Consider the following 6,000-nt stretch of genomic DNA (forward strand, 5'->3'; position numbering starts at 1 on the left):
TACTGAATGAGATATTAAACAGATATTTGAGGTTCCTGGATGTACAGTAATTTGTTTTTTTATTCTAAGCACTGTAACCTTTGTTGTGTAAAAAATGTCTAAACCTCATGCAGAATTCATGTGCAAAATCCTCTTAAACAGCGTGATGACACCACGCTATCTCTTAATCATACTAATTGCCTTGAACAAGGAACATTTAGACACACTTATGGAAATCTGAACCATAGTATCAGGCTGCACTTAAATCCCCCTCCTTTCATTTCAAACCTTTCATCAGGACCGAAAGTGTGCATGGGGAATGCTCAGGCAACCATGTCTTAATTACTCATTGACCCTTTGACCCACGAGCTGCATTGATACCGCTGTACAGCCAGACACAATTGCATGGGGTTGCAACTGACTGCAGCTTTGTGTGCGGCTATTACAGGATGATGTGAGCCGGTGAAATCTAAACTGTGGAGCATGTGAGTACACTGTATTCGTTTTCAGGGCTTCACCTTTGAGTCACTCTAAACTGCAGGGGAGGGCACCCCTTCAGCTCTGGCAGAGGCTTAGCATTACATCGAACCTCAGTCACAAACAGTGTAGATCCAGGGTAGCTAGACTGCAAATTAACTGCTGTAAATTAACAAAATATATCAGCATTTGGTGCAAGATTGATGCCTTTTAATAGCCGTGGTAGTCTAATCCTGTATTGAAGTGTCTAAATTACCCAACACACATCTAATGTGGTAATGAAGAAAGAGTTAATGCCTGTTTGGCAAGTTTAATTGCATGCTGAAGCTGGTAATAAGTTTTGTCAAGGTGAAATCTTTAAATACTTGTACTGTTTAGAATTTAGGTAAGTAAGGCAAAACAAGTGCTGAAATGGAGTGTAGTGTTGCTGTAAATTGTTAATGTTCAACAGTGAAATTGCTAATCAACTTGCAGAGACTTGTAATTATCTTCTAAATAGCTAATAAGTTCTCAGTTTCTTCTTTGCAAAGAAAAAAATTATCACAAACCATGTTCATCTTCTTGAACTAGTTGATCCAGCTGATTCTTAAATCAATTATTTAGCAGGAAAGTCAGAGCAGTTTTTTCTCTCTGTCATATAGATATATGGCTTGGCAGAAACAATTATTGTGTGAACAACCCCTGCAGCTAACACTGGCGAGGTTATCATTATTAAGCCTCTGGATCAGCCACCAGCACCGTCTCCGCGCTGGCTCCACGAGCAGCAGGGGTACCAAAGCCATCATTCAGATCACTTTAAGGATCACACTAGGAATTACATCTTAATGTAGAGGTGTCAGCCAACATTGTCACAATACTCACTGTGAAATGGCACTTTTTGAATTACAATGTGACAACGGAAACATAAAGCTCATTACTTTTCAAATAGAAACCTCTCCGAGTGGTAGGCATATGCACGCTTTGATCAGCTTTGAAAAAGTAATACTAAAGCACAGTGTGACGTCAAAAATGTTATTGTCGATTTTTTTCATGAGTTAATACTGCTGACCTTTTGTTATTGCCACTTGAATCGCTACACTATCTTTTCTGAAGCTGTTAAAAATGTATTATGGTGTATTTCTTCACCCAAGGGATGACAAGGGCCACCATAACTCTTTCTTTACATCCACCCCTCTTTTTTATCGTGTGTGTGTGTGTGTGTGTGTGTGTGTGTGTGTGTGTGTGTGTGTGTGTGTGTGTGTGTGTGTGTGTGTGTGTGTGTGTGTGTGTGTGTGTGTGTGTGTGTGTGTGTGTGTGTGTGTGTGTGTGTGTGTGTGTGTGCGTGCGTGCGTGCGTGCGTGCGTGCGTGCGTGCGTGCGTGCGTGCGTGCGTGCGCGTGTTGGGGGAAGTATTGAAACACGATGCCTGCTGTGCCGATCGGCGTTGCCAAAGCTACTGTCAGTGGGTGGCTGAAGTGTCTGTCAGTTATCTGTACTGTCATTTCTGGTTTAAGACCACTCCCAGATGACATTAGGTTGCAGTAAATAAAGATTCTGGACAATTGTATCAAGGTTCCTTATATTCTACATTTAAAGCATAATAAACACGCTAATTTTGTTTTCTTAGAATGGATTCAAATTTATATAGTTAAATATATCATTGTCGTTGCTTTTGCTGTGTTTAGTTGATGCCCCTAAGCTTGCGCACTTAACTTTATGCCTAAATCCCTTCTCTCTTGCAGTTCAAGTTGATTATTATTTTGTTTTTCTTTCTTGTTGATGATCTGGCACCATGTTCACTTCATTCATACTCAATGCTTACTCTGTTGACATTAAGAGAGGAATGGATTTTAATAGTTTTTCCACGACTTATCGGGAGAGTTAAATGAACTATCCATTTTTATTATATATTATGCAGTATTTAAAGTTTCAGCTCATTAAAAAACAGACGCCCTCCACACCCCCCAGGCTGTCTTTTACCCCCCACCAGCATGCAGTCAGGCTCCTCTAGCCACGGGCTCTGCTTGATCTGTTTTTCCTAAGTCAAAATTGAAATGTTCAGAAATATTTATTTATTTGCTTATGCCTTTTATTTCACCAAAGAACAGCCTAATGTCTTTGTAGCTTAAACAAGCGGCATCAGTGGATCAGATAAAGGGCATAATGCATGCTTTTGTTTGCATGGTATAATTTCTTACATTGCATATATGTTTTATCAGTCAGTTCAAGATAAAATATCTTGCATAAAAAATACTGCATGTACCTTAATTTTGCACGAGAGCAGGGCCCTTGATTGCCCTGCTTCTTACTTGCACAATAAGCAGCAAATCTACACAGCAACTCAATTCCAGACTAGGGATTTACATTAAATACACTGATACTGATGCTGCATACAAACATAGAAATGGAATAAATCAATTTTGTTCTCAGAAATGCTTCACATACTTTTTGATGCAGCATGATCTCCAATCTTTCTGCAAATGAGCTGCAGTCCCTTGTAATGGTTTCTGCTCCTCGTGGGAGGTCGGTGTCTCAGAAAAGCTGCTGATTGAGGGAGAAATGTAATACAGGTGTAAAGCAGACTTGATGGGGGTCTTACACGAGGGTTATGCATTTTAACAGTGATATACATACTGTTACATATTTATCAAAGAATATGGAATTTGCACAGTTGACTCTTTCTGGCCTGCAGAGATTTGTAAGTTTCTGCTAGAGTGTTGTTAATTCTGGCAGAGAGGGTGGCTATTATGTTGAATTAATAGGAATTAAGGGTTTAAATTGGTTAAGTAAGCACTTCATTAATCGTGAGTGGATTGCTGCGTGTGAGAGGTTTATATAGGTAGTGTACCACTAGTGCTTAGATGAAAGAAAGGGAGGGAGGTCTGAATTAAAAAGCTGTTCAGTGCTCTGTAGATGTGGATGAGGAACCAAATAAACTATATAATGTAGAGTTAGAATGATCAACTCACTATTTTCATAAGTGATTAATCATTTCAGTCATTTGTCAAGCAAAAATAGTGAGAAAAGGCTATATTTTCTCTGGTTCCAGCTCCTCAAATGGGAGCATCTTTGTCACATATAATAATTTAATGAATACGTTGGGATTTTCAACTTTTGGTGAGATAAAACAATTTAACATTTAAATATGTCCCCCTGTTATTTCAAAACGATTAGTTCTTCGAAAAAATGACTGTCCGATAAATCAAGGATGAGATTAACTGCTAGTTGTATTCCTTATATAATGTGCAACTGTTCAATAATGTATCTTTTGTGTATTTATGCCAATGTGAAAGTAAGACACAAGGTTCTTTCAAAGTCCTTTTTAGACTTTCACTGATCGCATATCTACAGTATGACATGCCGATGGTGCATTGTACGTAATGTCCAAGGCTACAGTTCTGTACCTCAGGGTCTTTTGTATGTATATACTACAGTATTTTCCAACTTTTACTGCAAGACACAGACTGAAAATTTAGGGGTTTAATTTAATTAAAGGCTCCCTCTAAATGCTGAAACCTCCAAAGCAATATGTGATTGTTCAATAATGTAATCGTATGCCCTCAGTCTGGACACGGCAAGAGCTGCTGTAAGTGAAGTTAAGGCATGGGTCAGTTTGAAGCGTCTGCCTCACTTGATGTGGCTCCCCCAGCAGAGGTGGACTAATTGAGGTGTGTTTTTTATCTGGGCCTGCTAATGATGATGAGGGTGTTGGAGAAGTAGACTGTCCCCTTAGGCTGAGGAATAGCATGACTTAGCCAACCTTCTGTACTTATTGTCCAACAAAGGGGGAATTCACTTAATGCAGTGCTTCAGAAAAGTGGATAATTGTGGCCACAATCAATAAAGTAACAGAGCGGAAAATTAACGGTGTGCGCAGTGTAGCTGTTTTGTAGATATTTGACAAAAATCGAAAGGAGCGAGGTTCTTGTTTGTGTTTGTTGAAGTCATCAAACGAGATGTGCACAATATGCATATGCAAGCAGGTTAACCTCTACATGTTTACTTTGTGTATGTGAAGCTGGGACCATGAGCACATGTGTGTGTTTGTGTATATTTGATAGAGGGGGTAGGTTTGGTTGGATGAGCCACATTGTTCCTGTGCGGCCTAGTGACATCGCTGGAGGGCAGAGAGGGATGGAACCTGAGAGGGGTGACAGTGATAAATAGCCCTTTTAATAACAGCTGCCCCACTTGGCCAGCTAGTCCCAGTCAGTGTCCTCTGTGTATTTATGCCTATGTTTATTTATGCATCCATAGCATGCAGAAAATCACCACCGCAGGGGTACAATCATTCTTTTTTTTTTGGTGGTGGTGGTGGGGGGGGATTGCATTGGTTTAACTTTGGGAGCGGGTAAGCTAGCTTGTCTTAAATCGAGCAGATATTCATTTTACCCTCGGGTTGATCTGTTGGTATGTCTGTACTGACATATACATATATTCACATCTGAGAGTAGTCTCTCTGTTACATTTAAAACACAAATAAGTAAGTCCTGAAGTACAAAGAAAGACAGGATTATACTTTAATGTGCATGTTAGTTTGGGATTTCCCTTCAGTGTTCGCTCTGGCATTTAATCCCATTGAGATGAAGACAGAAATTAGATCTGTTTATGCATTAATGAATCCTGAGATGAATCCAAATGTTTTTTTCTCCAGTTTCTAATGACATACATTCACCATTCTTTAAGAATCTGGGTATGCTTTTACTGTGTAGTGTCGTGGCTTGTCCGATGCTCTTTACAGCCTTTAATCTGCATGGCTTTTACATTTTTTGGTTCATTGTTGCTGTGTGACTACAGTCAAAAACCTTTTGTCTGCTGAAATATGACCTCAGGCCCAGGTCTGTGAATAGGGAGAGGGGAGGCAGTAGATCAGAGGTGTCAAAGCTTCATCCCGGAGGGCGATGCCGTCGCTGTTCTCACTCAAACCAGTTCCCTCTCTTTAATTGGTTCAATTAGTTAAGTATCCATATACATTATCGTGTATGCATTTTTCATGACTCCTCTTAACGCTCTGTTTAAACAGAACAACTTCCGGCTATGATTTGCCATTTGGATGAATGTCAAGGAGACTAAATGATTGTGCTAATTGAGTAATTAAAAGCAGATGTTGGAGCAAGAGCCAACAGCATACACTTTAAACACTTTGCCCTCCAGAAAACCTACAGAGTTTTTGACACCCCTGTTATGTATGGTTATCCCAGAGGTGTTTTTGTAATAGTTACAGTTTCACCCTTGTGATTATTCAGTTGAAATCTTTGCTATTGAACCAAAATGGTGTTTTTATGCTATTTTGACCATGGGAAATGATCTGGAAAAGAAAAGCCCATCATGCTTCCTAATGGCCAGACTCAGTGGTGCACAGATTCAACACGAGCTCTAGACAGGCAAAGCACAGTATCTCCACACTCGCCCTAACACTCTTACCCCCCGCTGTCCTCTGGTGGGACACTAGTGTACGATATTCTTTTGAGGTAGATGATGTTATGTTGAAGGTAATTAACATTGGAAATGTGCCAGTAATGAGAATCAGTGTGCCATCAAATCGCAAAGGAACAGGGTGTATTTC

The sequence above is a fragment of the Echiichthys vipera genome (genome assembly GCF_963691815.1).
Source record: "Echiichthys vipera genome assembly, chromosome: 7".
NCBI lineage: Eukaryota > Metazoa > Chordata > Actinopteri > Perciformes > Trachinidae > Echiichthys > Echiichthys vipera.